General features: G+C 23.0%; 1 protein-coding gene and 1 non-coding gene across 6 annotated transcripts in view; one reads left to right on the forward strand and one right to left on the reverse strand.

Annotated features, from left to right (window-relative positions):
- Positions 1–24343, reverse strand: part of LOC122857839 — a 124553-nt gene that overhangs the window by 96685 nt on the left and 3525 nt on the right. The window contains exon 1 of one of the 5 annotated variants that reach the window (XM_044160267.1): positions 9349–9479. The exons of the other annotated variants lie outside the window; for them this stretch is intronic. The gene's annotated coding sequence lies outside the window, so the exon portion shown is untranslated. Of the gene's footprint in view, positions 1–9348; positions 9480–24343 lie in introns of those variants that run through there. 5 annotated transcript variants of the gene reach the window in all.
- Positions 1951–2022, forward strand: Trnam-cau. Its single transcript has one exon. It is a non-coding gene; the product is annotated as a tRNA-Met (tRNA).

The following is a 24343-nucleotide window of genomic DNA, read 5'->3' on the forward strand; positions in this document are numbered from 1 at the left end:
TTTTACAATGAACAGTGATAACAAAACAAACCACCTATCGAAATTGATTTTAAATGTAAAAATAATATTTTATTTTTGAAAAATCATTAATATTTATAATCTTTATTTAAATCATTAATGATTATAATCATTATTTTAATCATTTTATTGTTTTATAATTATTCTGAATGTATAATAATATAATCAAAAAAAAATAGTGTTATATACATATTTATTGTACACTCTTAAAGTTGCTACTCAATTTTCCCTAGAGATGCATCATAAGTTTCAAGTTGAAACTATATATACATATTCTCTGTGGCTATGGTATATATTTACGTCTCAATTGGGAGTTGTCAAGATGTAAGAAAGATATACTGAATCATTATAAAATATTTCCAAAGATACATGTCAAACTTTGCAACAAACTTTAATTATATTAAATATTATTAAATATTATTAAATATTATATTTAATAGATAATATAATCAATACATTGAGTTAATGATTTATAAAAAACTTTTCATAATTCAATTATTTATTTATTGTCTGCACTAGTGCCAATAATATACATTAGTTGTGATTTGAATAATTTCAATTACAAATTTATTAAATTAATTTAATTTTTATAAATAATTTTCAACAAAAAAAAAAAAAAACCTAGTTTATTTTTGTTTTTATATTGATAGTCAAACTTGAAATTTATTTAACAATCTAGTTCTCAATAATGGTATATAAAAATATTTAAATTATTGTCAATTATTTAAGATTTTTTTTGTAATTGAAAATTAATAATTACTAAGGTTCTAATATTCAAATTAATATAATGACGACTATTCATTTTTTTCAATAACAAATTGTTGTATTTTTGGATTGAATAGTTTTATATTAAAAAATTTATTATTAATTTTTTTAAATAAAATAATAAAACTATTTAAAATAGAAAAAAACTTGTTCTCGAAATTTTTGAAGATTTAAAAAAAGAAAAGAATTCATAGTCTTTTGTTAATAGACACTGTGGCAAATAAAAAAAGAGGTAAGTGTGAGAAGAGTGACGTTGTTCGTTGTTGAAAATCACTTGACAAAAAGTTCAAGTGGGGTTGTGACCCTCTCGATGACGAATAAGTGTCATGCAGTGAATCAAAGTGAGTTAGACAAAGGGGAGAATAAACGAAACTTCTAGGGGCTTTTAGTAGTTATTTGAGATTGTAAAAAAAAAAAAAAAAAAAAATTAGGGGAGGAGCTGGACATGTATGTATATAATTTGAAGATTGATGAAAGATGTACAATGATACAAGCACACTTGAAAACAAGATAAAATATATAAAACTTTATTTTTATTACTGAGTGATAAGTTTATTTTCTTATCCCTCAAATAAAACAAAAAAAAAAATAAATAAATAAATAAAATAATTCATTAAATTATTTTTAGTTTATCAATCAAATAAATAGCAAATGTTTAAAATAAAAAAAATAAAAAAATACGTTATAAATAAATAAATAAAATTAAGCTGTTATTATGAAAAAATTTAGATATATTTTTTCTTTGTATATATAGTCCCGGGCATTTAAATCTCCGCAGTAAGTTAGATTGGTATACTTGTCTGCAGATTGTAATCTTTGCGTGCACTACCATTTCAAGTATAGATACGATAATCCAAACTAGTCAACTGTCGTCTCTGAGTTTATTTTCTCTTGTTTAAACAAGTGATAAAGTTTTGCAAAAATAACTTTTTTATTTTCTACCCCAACAACAAGTCACCGTGGTCAATACACCACAAGACAACCAACCCTCAACAACAAGTTTACGTCTAACAGTTATATCCCCTAAACAATCATTTCAATTTCACTTTTTTCTCGATCGTGTTAAACCCCATAAACCATAAGCAAGCATGCTTTGTTAACCAGCAAAAATTTACAAACCCTTAAATTTTTTTTTCCCCTATTTCGAATGACCAGTCAAACATCAAGAGCAGAGTGGCGCAGTGGAAGCGTGCTGGGCCCATAACCCAGAGGTCCGTGGATCGAAACCATGCTCTGCTAGAAATTTTTTTTTTTGTTTCCATTCAAGGTAACATTTTAAATCCAAAAATTTATTGAATCGAAATTCTATATATATATTTGAAAATAAAACACCACAAGACATAGTAGATGAAAGAAAAAAAAAAAAAAAGAAAAAGAAAATAATCGGTTGGTATCCACCAAGAGCTGAACTGGAAACTAAGCCGAGTCATCTATCAAGAAAGTATCGAATCTTTATCTCAAAAGCTGCATGTGAATGTATGTGCATCCAGCACATAGTGGATTTTCCAGGTTCGATTGGTAAAATGATTTGAAAAAAAAAGACAAATGCGACGTGCAATTCAACGATATACCCACAAACTGACAAACCCTGTTACATACTATTCTTTTTTTTTTTTGTAATGCCATTTCAATGGTAATATATATAAACCAGCTTCATGCTCTATCGACTACTCAACTCAAATATATATAGCTATGTACTAGAGCAAACTGACGATGTTAAATAGATTCTTGGTACGCAATAATCTGAAACGAGATATCCGATGCTTGAATTGCCGTCACCCTCTGGCAGCTTGCTCGTTTCCTGGCTTCATCTTCGTCTTATTTACTTACAATATATTAAAATATAAATTTTATTTTTATATGTATATATAAGAAATAAATAAGTAAATTGATAGAAATATATTTAATGAATGACGAATTAAATTATAATTACTTTGCGAGTATCTATCTTTTTTTTTTTTTTATTTGCATAATTGACTGACATTTTCTCATTTTTTATTTGGAAAAAAGATATTTGTTAAGGATGGAATAATTTTATATTTTTAGAAAATAAAAAAAACCAAAATACTTTATGGTTATTATTTTAAATTCCTTCACGTGATAATGATAATTTATTTAACGATAAAATTAAAGTAGAAAATTCAATTTATTTTAGAATTCAATTGGTAAAATCAAATAACAATAAAAATATATAAAAACAATTTATTTGATAGGTAGAGTAATGATAAATCAATAAAAGAATTGAAAAAAAAAAATTATTATATTATTCTATAATTAGAATTTAGGATAATGACGACACGCGTTGACACTAAAATTTACTATACGATTTTTTTTTTTATTTTTCCAATAATTTTATTGAAACTGCTAAATTAATTTTGTGACAATTGACAGTATAAAATTAACAATTGGAAAATAGAAATTAAAAAATAGAAATAAAATTATCGTAATAAATGAAAAAATAGAAAAATAGAATAAAGTGAAAAATAGATAATGCTCTGTCAAGAAGCTGGAATATATTTCACTATAGTTTAGGATATAAAACCAAATAATATAACTCTTTTTTTTTTTTTTTGTGTACTTTACGAGCCAATTTTCCAGTCACTGCTTGCATTTGTGCATACATTCAACTGTACTATACTTCTATATCTATATTTATCTAATTTTCACTTGCACCTTTTGTTAGATTTTGGAATTTGAGTTTAGATTTTACGTAAAGTAATCTGGTGGTCTATCTTTGGAGACAGATGTAAATTCATGATTCAAACACAACCACGTATCACGTTAAAATTGTAATTTTAATTTATAATTAAACATTGAACATTTTACAGTCGTTAAATTTATACAATATCCAGTGTAATTATCAACAAAGTAAGTACCATAATTACTGTCACGTTTTGAAAAAGTCTAGTTGAAAATTTCGTAACTTTTGTTGATAAATAATTAATGGTCAGAATTAATGATAAATCGCCGAAAGGCCTCATCAAAATATAACAATTATAACAAATTTTCGTTGGCATAATTAAATCAACTCAGTATTATACTATTGCCTTCAGCCATATATTGTTTACCATCAACAGACGTCAAAATTGTATTTTAAAAATAACACTGTATACATGTCAAAACTATAATTAAACTAACGTCAAAACTAAAATCAAAATAAAACAAAAAGTGTTGAAAAAAAAAAATAAATGTATTATCAAAAATGATAATAAAAGTATTCGAAAAAAATATATGTATATATATTTTTAGTGAGTGGAAAATTCAATGGGTCTTGGAGTCGTTTGCCGAACGGATTAGAGACGACAAATTAGGCGGCTAGAGTTCGTCGAAAAAAAAAAAAAAGATGGAAAGGGTGACTAGTAAAACGAAAAAACTGAAAAAAAGGGAAAAAAAAAATGTAGAGATAATATGGCAAAGAAAGAATAAAAGAAAGAAAGAAAGGCAATCGCGAATTACCGAATCACCGAAGCGGATAAAAACCTGCCTATATCTAGAACCCACCGGAGTTTCGAGCCATTAAAGCTTTCCATTGCTCCCTGCAATCGTCTCCTTTTTTTTTTTTTTTTTTCTATATACTCATCCAATGTACCTGCTATCTTTAGTTTACTTCTTCAGTATCTACTAGAAACTCGCGACCCCATTGTGCAATTCTACAAACTGGGCGTCGATTTTATATCTCCACGATCATTCGCCATTGTGAAAAATATACAGTCAACCAGAATTCAAGACTGCGAGTTATCCTGCACCGGAAAAAAATCAAAAATCTTTTTTTTTCTTTTTTTTTCGGCATGTACTAGTCATCTATACACAGTACTAGATTTTCAGGGAATGGATACTACCAGTGTAGCGAATAGTTGGATCATAAAAAATAAAAAAAAAAACAAACAAAAAAAAAAAGGGATGATAAAGCTCACCCGAATCATGGATTGAAACCTTTTATACATTTTCAATCTGCTTTTTTCGATTAAAAAAAAAACTAATAATAATGATAATAAAATAATAAATAAATTGAAAATTTTTTTGGTACGATGGAATACAAAGTATAACAAATATAAAAAAAAGATTATTTTTTTTTTTTAGAAATTATTTTATACCAAAATTAAAGACAGTTGAAAAATTTATTTAAAATTATTATTATTATTTGATGTTGTTTGAGAATTAAAAAAAAATGTTTATAATATTTTTTACTAATTTTAACTGTAATTTTTTTTTTCTTTTCTAATAAGTTTTTAAAATAATTTTTTGAGGAAAAAAATTATTAATATTGTTGTTTATAAATTATTTTCATGTTTGTACAATTACAACAATAGTATATTAGTGTTTGACAAAAAACAAACAACTAATCTGAAACCCCGAAATGTTAACTTTTATGTTTGAAAATTATTGGTAATCCTTTTTTTATAATCCGCGAAAGCTTGTTAAAATTCACCGTTAACTATTCACCCAAAACTTATAATCCATCTTCATAGTGTCTTCAGTATTATACACAATTTTTTTTATTTTTTTTATAGTCTTTGATCTACTAATAATTCAGTTTGAGTTTTAACCTGAGTGAAATTTATCATCGAGATTAAAAATTTAGAAAAATCATTAAAACTTTAAAGCTCAAAGAAAATTATCTTTTATCACAACGAGAGAGATAAGTCAATATTTTCTTGATATATTTTTAAAAATAACAAAACGAATTTAATAATTAAAAAAATATTCCAAATAATATTCTAACGGAGATAAAATTTAATAAAATTAAACAATTATTTTACACTGCTACAGAAAAAAACCCCACGAGGAATAAAAAAATTTCTTTGACTTTGAAAACAATTTTTTAATCAATTTATAAATAACTCTTTTGAATATTTATTCAGTCATGTAAAAAAAAAAAAAAAACTACCCCAGTATGTGTGTATTTAATTAAATAAAAATTACGACAAAAGAAAATTAATAATATAAGCCATGATGAATAAATAAATTCAAATATACTTTTAAACTTGAAAATAAATTAAAAAATCAAAAGAGTAAAAGACTTTGGTATATGATATGGAGTTTGTGTATGTATGTGGCATAAACACAATGAGCCTTGAAGCATCAGCAACAACAACAACAACAACAGCTAGAAATCTGTGCTTTCTCTCTCTATACAAAATCCTTACCTACCTCGAACTCCTCGATAGCCTTGTCGGGGGCTAAAGGCAAATTGTTAATTAATACGGTAATTAATTTTGCGGCACCACCATCCTGTATACCCTCTCTCTTTCATCTACTAAGCCATCTTCTTGTTGTTAAAAGCCACGCGGCTAATTCAAGGAGGCATACACGCGTGAGACCAACATTAGTTTGTTCATGTGAATATATATATATTTGTACATGTGGCTAACGTGGCTGTCAGGCCTCTTTTGGAATCTCTATAAGCACGAGTGTCGAGACTTTAGGGTTAAACAAACCTCAACTTATCCTTCTCCAATACCCACCCCTCTTATAAACCACAAAAAAAAATTTAAATAAAATATAAACTGTATAAACTCGTAAATTTGAAGCTTTTTTTTTTTTTTTTGGTATTTATTTCTATTTATAATTGTTTTTTTCAAAATTTATATTTAATTGTTGTTGCATAATTACGACATTTAAAATTCAATCATTAGTATTTTTATTTTTTCATAAAGGTGTAATTTGAGTTAATTAAAATCTTGAAATGTTTTTAATTTTTTTATATACACTATACAAAAACATATAAAAATTAAAAATAAAAGCAAGTGGATAGAACACGAAAATGAATTTAAAAAAAAAAAAAATTATATATAGAAATACTGGTCAAGCTTGATTTAAAAAAATAAATTTTTTATTTATGAAATTTAATGTTTTTAGCTAGCTGTATAATCAACTATTTAAATTAGAAAAAAATAAAATAATATACGGTAAAGTTACAAGACAAAAAAAATAAATTATTTATTTAAAATAAGCTATAATAATAGAGCTTTAATGAGACCACCGAAAACATACACAAACTTATTTGTAAATATAAATTTTGAAGCCAAAAGTTTGGGGGCTTTTACTGTTGCTAACCCTTCATTGTTAATTAACAAACATTTTGTGCATATTTTGTTTACACATGATATCATGTGTAAGACAAAAATAAACATTATATATTTGTTATTTTATATCAACATAAAAAAGCGTATCAAGTGTGTTTATTCAACACCGAAAAAAAAAAAAATAAAATCAACTCACTGTATCTAACTAAAAACAATTCGAAAAAATAAGAAATAAAAATTTCCCACAACTAAAAATTTAAATTAGCTATTGTTTAAATTCATAATTTAATAAAAATTAATTTTTTCAAAAAATTTTAAATAATTTAAAACATTATTTTTTAAATTAAAAAAAAAATTATATTTTCTATCATTAAATAAAATAAATTAGTTATGACTTTAATTTAAAAAAAACTAATCAATCAATTATGAAAAAAAATGGCCAAAGAAAAAAAAATATTGCAAAACAAATTTAATATATTTTTTTTTTTCAAAATTCCCGAGAGTGAAATATTATTTGGGTTCTAATGGAGAACGACCTGCCTCAGTGCACTCTTGGCCTACATTATTCTGCGCACATTTTACACAAATGTATATAGTATACTGCAGCAGTGAATTCAACGAAATTGACGATACAACACGATGTCCTCATCGACAAATGCACTCAGCTCTATTTTTATATATTTTAATTTTTTTTTTCTTTTTTGTCCTTGATATATTTAACTCTTGGCATTATAACCAATCCAAGTAACCACGACCATTGAAAAACTATATACTAGCGTCACTATATCCACAACCCACCCTTTTATTTTTTGAGCTGTTGGAGCTGTTGGTTTATTTGGAGGTATATGCAGTTCCCTGACTTTTGGCAGATCGCCGGTGTACGATAAGATAATCGCCAACGAGAAAAATGCTAGTGGCATGAAAGCCTCACAGGACACTCAATAGACACATTTATATATCATTTATATGTATATATATTTTTGATATATGAAGAGCTCAAATTTCTCTCACTGCAGTAAAAGTTTTAGATACAATTTCAAGCAGTCTAGACCCTTGGGCAAGTCTACATAATCACTCAATCTTCTCCCCCTTTTTTTTTTTGTTTTATCTGTAGTTTTATTCCCCTCGACACCTACTTGCTTGTCAGTGGGTATTTTATTTTTTTTTTTTTTTGTCTCGGGAGAATACCACTTTGTCATTTTCATATTCAGTCAAGATACACTGTGAATATGGCACACGCATCAGACAAATCTTTGGTGAAATAAATGATTGATGCTAATAAAACGTGATGGAATTTTAAAATATATATATATAAAAGGTCAATATAATAGTTGACCCAGTGTTGGCATCATAAGTCCCTTAGTGAACATTTAAAATGATGAAGATTTATTTTTTTTTTTTAAATATTATTCGGAGGAAAAAATATTTTGTATTCTACATCATGATGAAAAAGTTGATGGAATTTATTTATCAAACAACTGGATGGATTTATTTTCAAAATTAAGAATAATCATTTGTGTTTTTTAAATTTAATAAGTATTTTTAGAATACGCTTTTTTAATGCTGATAAAAGTCAGTAGAATTTAAGGGATAATGTCAGATTACCGATCGAAAATATTTTTGTTTTATATATATTATTTAAAAATACGTGTGGAATTAAAAGCGACATGATAAATTTGAGAATGATGTAAATTTAGGATATAAATAAAAAATAAAAACGAGCTTTAGATAGAAATGATATTAAAGAAAAAATAAAAAGAGGTCAAGAGAAGTTCAAGGCTCACTTTCCAAAGACAACCTTAACTATTTTCAGGTTGCATGCAAGAAGATACTTGTTTACTTGGTAGGTAGTTTTGGTAGTACTTATACGAGCTATAACATCGACCTAAATGTAATGTTGTATATGTATGTCTATGTTTATAATATACATCAACTAAAAACTCGGATGGCAAGTCAAAGTTTGATAAAACTAGGAAATTAAAAAATATATCAAAAATTATTTTTAAGACTTCATGTGAAACCTTATCAAATGAATATTAAATTAAACATCTAAACAGGATGAAAAAATATATTTTTTTTAAATAATTCAAATTTGAGTAAAAAAAAAAAAAAAAATAAATAAAAACATCTGGGGCACCGGTCTACACATGCGCACAAACGAAAACATAAAGCAAAAAATTTTAATGTTTTTTTTTTTTTACAAATAAAAAAAAATCAGATGAAAATTATTGGATGAATTATTTGTTTATAATTTTATACAAATTAATCAAATCAATTGTACTACACACACATCCGAAAAAGTAATATTAAGTAATATTTTTTGCACAATTAAATAAATAAATAAATATCTTAAAAAAATACAAAGGTGCCGCGGAGCGGAGCGTTCCACCGATGTATAAAAAAAAAAAAAAAAACATGACGCTCGATGGGGAGATGACAACACACGTAGATAAAAAAATTGTATGTGATTGAATATAAGTTATTAAATTAATTTATAGAAAATAAAATAAAATAAATAATAAAATAAAAAATACATTACATGGTGAGCAGGCACAAAAAAGGAGCAACAGTGAGGCTGGTCAAGTACACGGATGACAATCGTGAGCCGGCAAACGACGCATTTCACAAAAATAATAATTAAAAACACTGAAATCACTTTGTATTAGTTTTTATATATGTTCATAATTATCACTGATGTTATTTCTATCGATTTTTTATATTTTTATAATTGATTCGCACTTAAAAGTAACACAAAAATGACAAAAAATAAGGACGAAATATTTAACGCGTGAACGCGACAACGACTCGAACACTAACTTCAAGATGGCTGACATTATCGATTTTATTTTCGACTTTTTGAGAATAGCGCTGTTTGGTAGTGACGAAAAAAAAAACTAAATGAAGTAATTTAAAAAGAGCGGTAAAAATAATTCAAATTTGAATTTTAACAAAATAAAAAGTGAATTGAGAAATTTAAAATTAAATGAATACTCTTATTATCATATTTTTAAAAATCAATTAATAATTTATAAATATTTTAAAGTTATAAAGAAAAAAAATAAAAACAATTTAATAAAACCATCTAAACAATAAAATTTATTTGAATAAATACTTTTAAAAAAATAAAATGAATATAAAAGAATTTTTTTTTTACATTCATTGTTAATAGATAAAAAAAAAAAAAGATTCAAGATCACAAAGTAAATAAAAAAAAAAAACAATGTTGATTCATGAATTGATTTTGAGGGGTAAAAAAAACCACTTGAGCTATTGTCGATGTCTCAGGCAATTAGTGGCTTTAATTATCATGGTAAATTAATGAGCCACTCATCAAGAATCTCTTCGGTATACAATCTCACAAGCAGCACACTTGCACATTCAAGTTTTCTTTATCACGCTACATTACTTTTATACAGAAACGAGAAAAATATTTTTCCAGACGTTTATAAAGTGTTCACCTCTTAGCCATACAGTCAGACAAAAATACAAATAAAAAATACTTTTATACAGAAAAATATATAAATCAAAAAGACAAAAAAATGTAAATAATTTTACATGTTTTAATATAAAAATATTTATTATTTAGATTCATTTCTAATTTACAAATAATTCAATGTTGTTAATTTTTTTAATATTTAAAAATATTTCTAGCAAGTTGTTGTTATTTCAATTGAATGAAAAAATAGAATATATATATAAAATGTAGTTGATGAAGAAGTTTATTCACCCCACATGTGTGACATGTAACTATATACAAAGTAAGTGGAAACACCTAGACTATGAGCCACTTGTGGTTTTCAGACTTGTGAATAGAAAGGGTTCACAAGCCTGAAAAGTATGTGACTAAAGACAAGAGATAAAAGTAAATGTAAAAAAAAAAAATATATATGTTATATTGCACTTACAAGTGAAACTCATTCTCATTAGTGTGTGATGTCAAAATGATTTTCATCTTGTTTTTTATTTATTATTTATTATCCACACATAAAAATGAAAAAACAAATTTACAAAAATAAAAAACAAGAAAAGCAGACACCTTATGTTCAACTTAATTAAGCAGAAAAAAAATTGAAATTGTAGTTAAATAAATAAATGAATATTTATTAAAATTTGAATGTTTCTTTTTTTGTCCATCAAGATAATTATAAACAAATTGAATAAATAAATGAATAAAAAAAATATGATAATAAATAATTGATGAGAATTTTAATAATGCATATTATTATTTATGTAAATTTATTCATAAGCCACTGATCTGAAAGGGATGAATTTGAAATACATATATACAGATGGACAACAATTTCAAGCACGAATGGAATTTGTAACCAGGATTAAATCGATTGAGTAACGATGCTTGGAATGTCATATTGACATCAAACGCATGATCAATCAGACATGCGTATTTCTCAATAATATTATATTCATCATACAAGCGTTAATTATCATCTATAATCATCACCCTTATAACTCACAAATCCCATTGTTGTTTTACAACAATTTTTAAAGCCCCAACTTATTATTTAATTCAATCGTCCAATTAATATATTTAATTTTAATACTTCAAAGCAATTATTTATAATTAATAAATGATAGATAAGTATTTTTTTTAACTATTTAAATATTCATAAAACACAAGACATTGTCAAACAGAAATTTAAATCAAATAAAAATTAAAATTTATCATAAAAAAAATTTTTTTTTTATTAGCTGTTTTTTTTTCTTTTGCTCTGTTGATTAGATAAAATGGAAATAGTGATAAAACATATAGAGATATAGAAAAAAAAATATACAATGTGACAGAATAAAAAATATCTTTTGACAAATTATTTTATATTGCATTCGATCAGCACAGCCGATATAACCGAGCGATTTGTTTTCCAGCAATCAAACCACTTGTTGCATATTCAAGTATTTTATTTTAAAATTTTTGACAAAGAGTTATGGGTGCAATAATATTCATTAAAATTATATACTATTTTTCTTTTTTTTTTTTTATAGTATTATTATTTACTAATTTTCAATTTTAATTATCATACGAATTTTTTTTTTTTTTTTTTTAATAAAATATTTAATTCCAATTATCAAATTTAACAACCATAAAAATATTGATTTTAATATATTGTTTCAAATGGAAATATAGAAAAAAAATTATATTCTCAAGTAAATAAGAGTTGTAATTTTATAAAAAATTAAAAACTAAAATAATACAATATTTTAGAATTTCATTTTATAAAAAATATTAATTAAATGTTGCTTTATCATACTCCATCATTTTTTTTTATTAAAAAAATACTAACGATGATACATCTTCCATTGAAAAAATTTTTCATTTTCACAATATCAAATTGTTAATTGAATTTTTCTTCAGTTTTCTCTTTTTTTTATTATCTATTCAAAATTATTCTGTTATTAATAATTATACACTTCATCATTATCAACAACAAACACAGTGCAATCAATATTAATTACAAATAAATATTATTTTTAACAACAACATACTACAATTAAAAAAAAATAACTCATTTAATTTTTTAACATCAAAATAACAACAATTAACAAGGCTTTTTTAATTCTTAAAGAGCATAAGTCACCTGTCATACATCAAAACACAACAATACCCATCTAACTCGTTGAAAAAACAAATAAAAAAACATTAAAACCACAAAATTATTGTTTATATATTTACCAACGACACTTGTAAATTTTTAAGCACACTGACATATGTATAAACTCGTCATATATTATATCACAACTTTTTTTTTTCTACATAGAATTCACGACAATCAAAATAACGAAATAAAAAATATAAAAGCTATCGAAAAAGAAAAAGTAAATAAACCGATATAACACAAAGATAAAAAATAAATTTATATGAATTTTTTTTTTTTTTTTAATTGTATAATAAAACATGTAAAATGAGAAAAGAGAAGAGATGTAAAACCACATGTTGACACTATTTATTTTATATTCATTGCAAAAAAAAAAGATAAAAAAAAACGGGCGCTTTTCCAAATATTTCTCATTATATAAAAAAAATTTTTTTTCACATATTTCTTTTCAAATTTTATCTATATAAAATTGTGTATGCTAAGCTACTTTTTTCTTATCTTTTTTTATTTTAGTTAAAATAAATTAAAATAATTAAAATGAATATAAATATTTTTAATTGTTATATTTTGTTTTATTTATTATGTTTTTATTTTGGTGCATTATTGATATTGCAGTTACATATAATTTAAATTAAAAAAAAGATAATATATTCTTTTATCTGGCATATATATGTTAAGCAATGTTAATTAGGTGAAAACACGTAAGCACTGTGAATTCACTGGACGAAAAAAATTATAAATTAAAATTATAATTTTACTGGATGTACTTTATCTTGTTTGCATTTTGATATTAATATACACTACATATTAACATTAATTTCAAGACTTGCATTATATAAAAATATATTTTTTTAAATGAAAATAATTATCAAAATAAATCTTTATATTAAAAACAGAAGTTGAAAGACTTTGTGACATCGTTTAATTAGCTAAATGGTTGGATAAATTTCGAGCATAGCAATTCTTTAGAATAAAATAAATACCAATAATTAATTGCACGATATAAATTGATATTATATAAAATATTTTCAAGAGATTACTTCAAAAGTTTACAGTTAATTTTGTTAATATTAAATGTGTGTAAAAATAAATGAATAAATAAAACAAAAATAAAAAATTTCAAACAATAAACTCTCATTTATTTTTCTGTATCAACCAGTTTTAATTTTTTTTTAATCTTCAATTTTTTTTCTATTGTTGTTGTCAAAGGATAAAAAAAAATCTGCTTGAAACGAGTTGAGTGACTTTAAGAAACTCCATCAGGAAGTTTCAGAGGAAATGCGAAATAACGAGTGATCATAATGACAGGACAAAAGTAAAAAAAAAATCAGAAGGATTATATAAAGTGCGGAAAAGCTTTCGGTCTGTGGTGAAAAAAAAAAAGCTCCGTGTATATATACACAAAGAATGAGATATTTTTGAAACTTGAGATATTCAATAACGTTTATATTGTAGGTAAATAAAATTGACAATCTCAAATTACACCAGAAAAAAAAATCAGTTATTTTTTTACTTTATTCAATCAAATGATAAAACTGCTATAGTCAAACGTTAAATAAAAAATAAAAAAAATTTATTGACGACCGTATCAAATATCCTGTCTCAATAAAATGTCAAGAAAATATTTCTTTTTTTTTTTTTACGTATAAAAAAAGCATTAATAATATATTTTTTTATTTTACTATTATTTTTATCAATCAATTTTTTTTGACAGTAATTTTTTCGGTATATTATTATCAACAATCTCTTCGAAAAAAAAAATGAATAAATAAATAAAAATATTAGACTTGAATTTTCCTATGTACTGATGTAATATATTTTTTATATTTATTTTTATTTTCATTTGAATTGTGCTCCAACAAGTTTTTCAAATATTCATCATCAGTAAAATAAAATCACTCAGCTTGAATTCCCATGTATATTTTTTTTTATCTATTTTATTATTATTGTTATGCTATGCTTCAATACAAATTGATACTGTTGGATGCATTCGTCATCTCTTTCTTTAAATCCGTAGAATTCATCATGCCAACCAGCATCACTGGGTTCTTATCTCTGCTCAAGTCCCATCGAACGCAACTGGCTTTCTATACTCTTACTTTATAACAAGATCCTCGTAATTCAATTCAACTGACAAAAAGAAACTCTCCAATTAACCCAGAATCGATATAATAAAAATAAAATTTACTTTTTTATTTAATTTAATTTATTTTTCTATATTTCCTATTCAATTTATAATTTTAATTAAAATATATATCTATTAATAAATTAATTTCAAATTTATAAAATTTTTAAACTATTTAAAAGTTTAAAGTTTATAATTATTTAAACAAAATTTTCCATTTATTTTTAATTATTCTTTTTAGTAATTTTTTTGGCTTCGATTAATTTTTTTTCTATTTATTATATTCCCTTCATTAAATAATAAATTTTATCGAGTTCATAAAGCTTCAAATTATTCAGTTTAAAATTATTTTAAAATATTTATAAATATATTTTATATTTTTTTTGACTAGGATTTTTTAGATTATTTAATTCGACGTGAGAAAAGTAATTTAATAGGTCATTTAATAAATTTAAATTATACGAAACGTATATAAATAACTGTCATGGCTGTCCTACATTTATTTATACTTGAAGAAGAAAAAAAAAACACGAAAAAATAATAAAAAGCACTTGCAATTTTGTCGAGAGAAGCAACATTCGTGAACGAGGCAATAAAGTCGATTGAAGAAGCTTGCAATTCCGATGGCCACACTCAACTAGAAAATGTTTGGTGGCAAATAGAGAAAAACAATGATAATAATGATGATCAAAAAAAGAAAAAAAAAATATAAATATAGAGCATGAGAAATGAATACCGAAAAATACGACAGCACTGAATTGAAAAAAAAAATAATATTTTTTTTTTCAAATCAGACTGAACAAGAAGAAAATAGGTAAATAAAAATCTCGAGTATTCGTAATACTGTGTTCAAGTTTAAAAAATGATATAAAATTTTGTAGTTAATAAAAAAAATCATGTAATAAAAATATAGCTATTAAAACTTTCGAGTATCATTATATGAAGAGTATAAATACTTGAAAAAAAAAATTACAAAAATTCTAAATATTTTTTAAATGAATTCCAAAACGTTATAAATTAACAAGAAATTAATTTTATATAAATTATCAAGTCAACTAATTAGTTGTCACAGTTCTTATAACAAAAAAAAAAAAACAAAAATATAAAAAAATAATAAAAATTGAATTTTGTAATTATAAATTTGTTTTTCATATTTTTTTTCAATTTTAAAACTTTGAAAATACAAGTTTAATTATTATTTTTCTTTTTACATAATTTATTATTATTATTTAGGTTAAAATGATTACTTAGATGACTCTTATCTCAATTTGGAATGAATGAAAAAAAAAGGAAAAAATAATTTATTAAAACAACGTCGTTTAGAATAAAATTACCTGTTTGTATTTCAAGCCGACATTTTTTGTATTACTGTGTGAAAATAATTTGTAAGTTTTTAAATAAAAAGTAGGGTTTGAAATAATATATATAATATATTCTTCCCCTTGGTCTGACTCAATCATACAGATATCAACTCATTTTATATTTTTCCAAGCGTAAACTCAAAAACATAAGATACCCATGATAAAACTGAACTTATCCAATCAAAAGTTTTTGTCCGTAACCGTATTTAAGCTCCCTTTCAATATTAATATATTTATTTTCTTTATCTCTCTTTGTTATCCCTTAACAATATTAGGAAGAATAGATTTAAAATTTTCATTACAACAGATGGATAATTTTTTTTTATTTTTTTCTCGAGTTTATTAGAATTTATATTAATTTTTATTTATTTTCATTTTCTACAGATATACATACAAATGCAGATTCAATTATTGAATTATTTATATAATAAAGAATTAAAAATAATAAGTTCAATTAATATTTCATATTTATTTAATATATAATCAGATTTTTATAATGATAATTTATCTTACTTAATTTATCAATAATATTATATATGAATTAATATCAATGATAATATTATTTATATTAATAATTTATAGATTTGATAATAATCATAATTAATAATGATATTTACTAAAATTTTTATTTATTATCATGAATACAGTATATATTCAAATACAAAATTTAATATGATTAATACAATTATATAATTAATTGAATTATTTTATAAATCATTATATTATAAACTAACAATTAAAAGTTTATATAAATAATAAAAATGAATTAATATAAATTGTTCATTTATACTCTACTATTTTCTAATTAATTCTTGATTTTATATAATATATTTATTTATATTTTTAATATTATAATACATTAGATGTAAATTTAATTATTAATAATGATATTTATATTATATAAATTAATTTAATTAATTTTTAAATATTTAATAAGTATAAATTTATTACTCAATAATATTATAATAACATAATATAATTAATTTTAATATATATAATACAAAAATTTTAAGTATATAATGATTTTATTAATATGAATTAAAATTTGTACTTATAATATAATTTTAGATAAATTTTTTAATTAATATTATTATATATTTAATATACTCAAATATATTTTAACTATATATAATATATTTATAAAATTATAATAAATAAATAGCTAAAATAAATTATTTTTGTTATTTAATAAAATTTTATCTCTAATTATAAACGTACATTAAAAATATATTTCAAAATGCGTCTGACATTGCTTGACTTGTACTACTGAAAATTTAACCTGTTAATTTTTTATTCTAATATTTTTTCAAATGAAATTATTAAACATAATCTATGAATTTTGCAAAGTATTTATTATAAAATTGGTAAATTTATTCGTCAACAACCGCTTGTACAATACATTTGGGAATACAGTGGTTTATTATTAGTAAAACACGACAAAGTTTTAAGTAAATGGAGAAAAAAATTAAACTTTAAAATATGTAAGATACATAGTTCACATTAATCCTTGCTGCTTAGTTCTTCCTCCTGTTGAAAATACCAAACTAGCTATACGATTTTGTGAATATTATATAAATGTAATGTATATTATACAAACAAAGTAAAGAAGATCATGAAATTCACATGAAAATCTTGAGATGTACAATGTATATATGCAATTATTTTAAATATATTTCATCTCATTTTATCGTTAATGAATGCCAACGGCAAATCAACAAACATCTTTCATTTTTGGTTTACTTGTTCGGTTGACTTTCGTCAGCCAAGTGAGAACTCGTTTCAGACTGACTTATCAGCCTCGTTAAGCATTTCAGATTATGCAAATTTTGCATCTTCCTATTGTCTTTGTCAACTTGAATTTTACCCTACTCATAATTATTTTAATGTTTATTTTTAATTTATATTTTTTTTTTAATTAAAAAAAAATTTTATATTACCATTTTATACATATACTTTTTTTTTATCTCATTTTCATTTAATGGTTTTTTAGTATTATTATCAATGCTGAATAAACTAAAAAAAAAATTTTTTTCCACCTGAATAAACTTATATTAATATAAATGAAATTTTTTTATTTTTTTATTTTACTCTGATATAATTAAAAACTAATTAGGTATTTTTATATTTTTTATAAATTAATTTAAATTTTATAGAATTAATAATTTATTATTCATTGAAATAAGTCGATTTTTTTTTTATGTATGAATTTTATAATTTATATATTAATTAGATTATAAATTATTATTAAAGTAGAAAATTTTTATTTATTATTTTTATTTAAATGTCTAAGGAAAATTCAATGATATTTATTGGTGGATTTTCTACGATTCTCTCAACTTTCCCAAGGGTTTAATAACAAATATATATACAGAAAATCTGAGCATTATTTTTAGATATGTGTGTACACATTTTCTCGTAAGATAAATCAAACAATAATATAAAATACATAAGAGTAGAAAATTATAATTCATTTAAAATTATTATGTTGAAAATTACTGTTGGAAAATGTAGCTCATATTTTAGTTTTATCATTTGTTTTTCTAGATATATAAATATTACTTTTTTTTAAATTATTATTTAACATGACTCAATGTTATTTGCCAATGTAATTCAATGTATACATGACCTCGTATTATTAGCAAAGTAAAACCACATGTAAAAATATAGAAAATAAGACCTAGAGCTCTTCATAAATATACACCATGTTAATAAATTTAATTTTTTAATTTAAACTTTATTTTATTTTTCCTTAGTAATGATATTATGTAGAAAATTAGACTTGGTTTACTATTGGCTTTATTTATTTCTAGTCAAACTTGTATTACATCTCTTACGTCGAAAATATATTTATCAATATCATTATTAATTTATGAGTTAAAAAATAAATAATAGAAAAGTTTTCCATCAAAATATATAAAAAATTATTTCGTATAGTTATCGATTGTTTTCCCTTCACCTGACATAAAAATGATTATATTTTATAGAAAAAGCATAAACATAAAATAATTGTATTGTTTTTGTATTATATAAATAAACACATGAAATATTTTGAAATAATTATTTATCTATTTTTATTTTATTTCTAAAAGAATAAATAGGTTTATTTTTACAATGTAATTGTGATAAAAATATATCTATTAACAAAACAATTTGTCATCAAAAATTGTGGTCATATTAAAATCAAAGGGACACTTTAGATAAACAACCCATTTGTGTGTTCAATTTAATGTCATATGTGAAATCGATATATTCGAGTTTTCAAACTAACACAACAATACTCATATGTGAAGTTTTTTTTTTCTATAAATAAATATTTTTCATATAATTACATGAATAAACAATGCCTATAAATTAATTAATCACATTGAAATTGCCAAAAGTTCATCGATAAATTGAAAATAAATTTAAAAAAAAATATATAAATATGGAAAATTACATTGAAAGTTTAAATTTCAATTTTTTAAAAATACTTCTATTATTTTTTATAATAAGCTGAAAAATAATAATCAAAAAAATAAACCTTACTAGTTAAAAATAAATAAGTGAATAAAAAATTTCTCTATATACAGGCAAATATCGCCGAAAATTTATCGATGAAATTAAAATAAATTTTACTATTTAATATTGGGTTTTTTTTTTTAAATATATTTTTAATACAATCGCAGTTATCAAAATTTTCTTATCCTTTAAATAAATAATTCACATATAAATTTCCATTGACCCTGACGAGGCCGTAGTCGACGTTAAATCAATAATCGTTTCTTGTTTTCCACTAGTGGGCCAACTCAAAGCCACTTTTATTCTACAAATAGTTGACTTCAAGGTAAGTTAATATATTCGCAGAATTTTTTAAAATTATTCTCAATCAATATAAAGGTAAGTCAACCATAAAGTAAGTCAATTTTTTTTCCAAGAACACTTATAAAAATTTCACGACAATATTATACATAAGAAAAAATAAATTTATCCAAAAATTGTTTTCCATTTTTTATACCTTTTAAATTTAGGAAATAAATAATTTTTTTCTCTCCACAATCTAGTGTATCATGATTAGCTGATAGAACGTATGTTCCTTTCGATCTCCCAGAAAAAGATGGAACGTTTCTACGAGAGAAAAAAAAAGAAAAAAAAAAAATTTCTTCGATCGTAACTCGAGTCATGGCAAGTGTGTAAAATAAGCAGGCAAGAAAACGAAACGAGGTAAAAAAAACCTATAAAAATAATGAAAAAAAAAAATGTACATATATATTTTTTAACACGTTAGTTTATTTTTTTTCTTTTCATCATTGGTTCACTTTAGCTTTTCTGACCGAACATCACTCTATTCTTTTCTAACTGAACGTGCTGAGAGAAAAAAGCAACAGAATCTCTCAAAAATACACCACGAAACTCGTAAATCGCGAAGAAACCGAAGATTCTACAACTACATATATATAAATTTTTTTTATTTTTTTATATAGTTATATACCAAGTATCTACTCTTCGAGACTTGTTTTTTTTTTTTATATTTTTATACATCTTATTTATTTTATTATTTTTTGTTTTGATAGTAAGGTGGCTTCTGTCTTTCGTTTTTCTTGACTTTTATATATTTTTCTATCATGCACTTTTTTTTTTTTTTTTTTTTTATATAAAAGCTCTTTAAGATAGATATAAAAAAAAAAAAAAAAAATTAAAAGTGATCACGTTTTTCCAAGCTCAAAGTAATTGTGAAAATATAAAAAAAAAAATAAATATATATGTCGAATATAAAAGTGTTTTTATTGACAAGTTATTTGTAGAAAATATTGTCAATTTTATTATTATTTCGAAAATGAAATTATTCTGATATTTTGTTTTACTGAAATTGAAAATTGAGAGAAGTAAAAAAATAAATTGTAGCGGAAATGAAATTGGCTTAGCCACGTGTAGATGAAGACATTGGAACTTTCGACAATGTAGTGTATTGGCACCCTCTATATCTTCGAATTTTGTAGCAGTAAAATAAGAAAAAAAAAATAACATAATAATAATAAAGTAGAAAAGGGAAAAAAAAAGGTTAAAGAAAAAAGATCATGTTCTGGTTTCTACTCGAGCCCAGTGTCTTGAGGCTGAGTTAATTCGATCAAGTTGAAGAAAAACTTTTAGCTTTCGATTGCATCCCTCTTTTGTACAGTGAATCATCAAGAAAAAAAAAAAAAATATAGTGATGAGTTTATTTCCTTCACTAGCCTTTTACCCTTTTTGATGAAAGTATCTCTTGTAATTCGACGACTGACACTGGTTAACTTTTTCAAATAATAAAATAACTGGGAAAACAACAAAAATAAAATTCTCGAAATGAATATATGTAGATTAATGAAAATGGAAATAAAATTTCCAAGAAAAATTTATCAAGTTGTAATAATAAATATCGAAATTTAATATATAATTAGATTTTTATAAAATTGTGTCTATTTTAATTTTTAAAACATCATCTAGACAGATAATTGAGAATATTAAATATTAAATTTTTTAAAATAAATTTTAACCTCCAATTTATGATAATAAATATCGATTAAATTCATATTAATTGAAATGGTTTTTGCTTGAATATTTAATAAGTGTTGTCAAAAGTATAATGAGATGTTTTGATGGGGTGAAAAAAAAAATAAACTAGAAATTAAATAAATAAAAACTTTTATTTTATTTATGTTGATATGTTGAATGTTGATTAATAATTCATAGTGTAGAAAAAATGAGTAGAATAAAAGGTCATTGACAAACACTCAATGATAATAGAAAAAAATAAAAAATAAAAATGGATCGATGCCCCAAAGTGCTAATAGATAAAATCCCCAACTCTTTTCAATCGATTATAAGATACTAAAACTTTCATTTATTACTGGTCAAACCTGCATTGCTCCTTTCAAGTCAAAAATAAATTTATAAATATTATTTATTTATGCGAAAAAAAAATAAATGATGGAAAATTTTCCCATCAAATTAAATAGAAAAATTTGTTTCATATTTTTATCAATAATTAATCTATCTTCTTATCGTTTTGAATGAAAATATTTATAATTGAATATTTATAGTTTCCCTTTACCTGACATAAAAATGATTATATTTATAGGAAAAGCATAAATATAAAATAATTGTATTGTTTTTGTATTATATAAATAAACACATGAAATATTTTGAAATAATTATTTATCTATTTTTATTTTATTTCTAAAAGAATAAACAGGTTTATTTTTACAATGTAATTGTGATAAAAATATATCTATTAACAAAACAATTTGTCATCAGAAATTGTGGTCATATTAAAATCAAAGGGACACTTTAGATAAACAACCCATTTGTGTGTTCAATTTAATGTCATATGTGAAATCGATATATTCGAGTTTTCAAACTAACACAACAATACTCATATGTGAAGTTTTTTTTTTCTATAAATAAATATTTTTCATATAATTACATGAATAAACAATGCCTATAAATTAAGTAATCACATTGAAATTGCCAAAAGCTCATCGATAAATTGAAAATAAATTTAAAAAAATATATATATAAATATAGAAATGTAATTGAAAGTTTGAATTTAAATTCTTTTCAAATAAATAACGAATTGAGGAATAATAATCGAAAAAATAAATCTTACTTGTCTTAAAATATAAAAGATATATACATATGACATATAATTTTTCAGTTGAGGTTAATAACAAAATCAGGTTGAAAATAAATAAGTAAATAAAAAAAATTTCTCTACAGGCAGTCGAGTGATGCTTTGCAGTTGTCTATGAATGAATAAATTAATAAGGTCGAGGTAATGAAGGAGCCATAAAGCACGACCCACTGAGACTGTCCCGACTGTACTCATGCACCAGCAATGTTTTCATAAATAATGTTAGCATACTTGTTGTAAGAATATTGCAACGTGTTTCAACAATGTTCATAAACTTTCATAAGCATTGATCATATTTTCCATCATCACAGAATTTTTTTTTTTTCCTCTTTTTAATAAATAAATAAAAAAAAACCTCTTCAAACGTTAAAATAACAGCTATAACCCGTATTTTTCTGTTTGAATTATTTTTAGTATTATCAACAAGTAAATTTGTGTCCCAATTAAATTAATAAAACAAAATGGTTAACAAATTTATAAATAATTTAATTTTAATATGCTGATAATTTTATAAAAACTAAACAATCTCATTAAAGATTAATGTTCTGAGAATTTATTGACGCATAAACTGTTCGATAATTCAATATCTATACTTGGAAAAAAAAATATAAAAACAATGCCATAAGTATACCTCAACCAAGTACCACCTTGTTTTTTATTTTTTTTTATTTTTTATAATCTGACACCTATATACCCACAACAATTTTGTCACGTCAACTGACAATTTGTAAATACAGTATATCTATAACACCACCACCAAAAAAAAAAAAAAAATTACGAGCCAAACGATGAAAACAATATAAAAAGAAAAAAAATATGTCACGCCATCAATTACTACAATTTGGCTGAAAAATACGTCAAAAAATTCAATCAACTTATTTTTTTTTCGGTTGAAATCCTCAATTAAAATAAAAATCAATAATTAAAAAATACTTTTTCACTAAGCTATATGAATTATTTGTTTTTATATTTTATTAATTATTTTATTATTGCAATATTCATTTATTTTACGAATGGTTAAATTTTATCGGTGTGTTATTTCGTAATTTGAATAAATAATTTCAAATGAAAATATATATAATATAAAACTGACGACAAAAAAAAATGGTTATACTTTTTGGTTGAATTTGTTTATCGAGATAAAAAATTATGATGACGAGAGTATATACTTTTGTATTATTTTTTTTATCTGTCAACTTGTAATTTACCCTCAAGAACAATTTATACAATGACAACAATCATCATGCCAAGTTGAACTAGTCATCGCGTGGCTTGGACACTTTGTTGGTATTAAAGTTGGATGTATGACTGAACTCCGACTCATACTACTGTCTTTTTTTTTTATTTTTTTATTTTTTTACTGGTTTCACAATGTACACTCCAACATCCCTCTCAATCTGATCGACAAATCAGTTGGTTTTATATTTTTTGTTGTTAAATAAATAAAAACGATTTTCCCAAATTCTATACAATTTTTTTTTTTTCTATTTTTATTCTCGCTTGAGAAAAATTGTTTGAAATAATTGTTGTAATATTTTTTTATTTCACAGTAAAAAAATATAAAGATAACAGTTACATGGAGAGATATATTTTTTATAGTGTCAAAAACATGTTTTCGATTTACAGTTGAAAAACTTTTGCTTTGAAAACAAAACCTTGAGATTATAAGACAAAAAAATATAACAATTTTATTTTACTAAAGATAACGTGTAGAAAAAAATTGATTGTAAAATGGTGAATGTAAAAAAGGTGATATTGACACATTCTAAGAACAAACGAGTATCTAAAAGTTT

Source organism: Aphidius gifuensis, linkage group LG5 (assembly GCF_014905175.1).
Source record: "Aphidius gifuensis isolate YNYX2018 linkage group LG5, ASM1490517v1, whole genome shotgun sequence".
Lineage (NCBI taxonomy): Eukaryota > Metazoa > Arthropoda > Insecta > Hymenoptera > Braconidae > Aphidius > Aphidius gifuensis.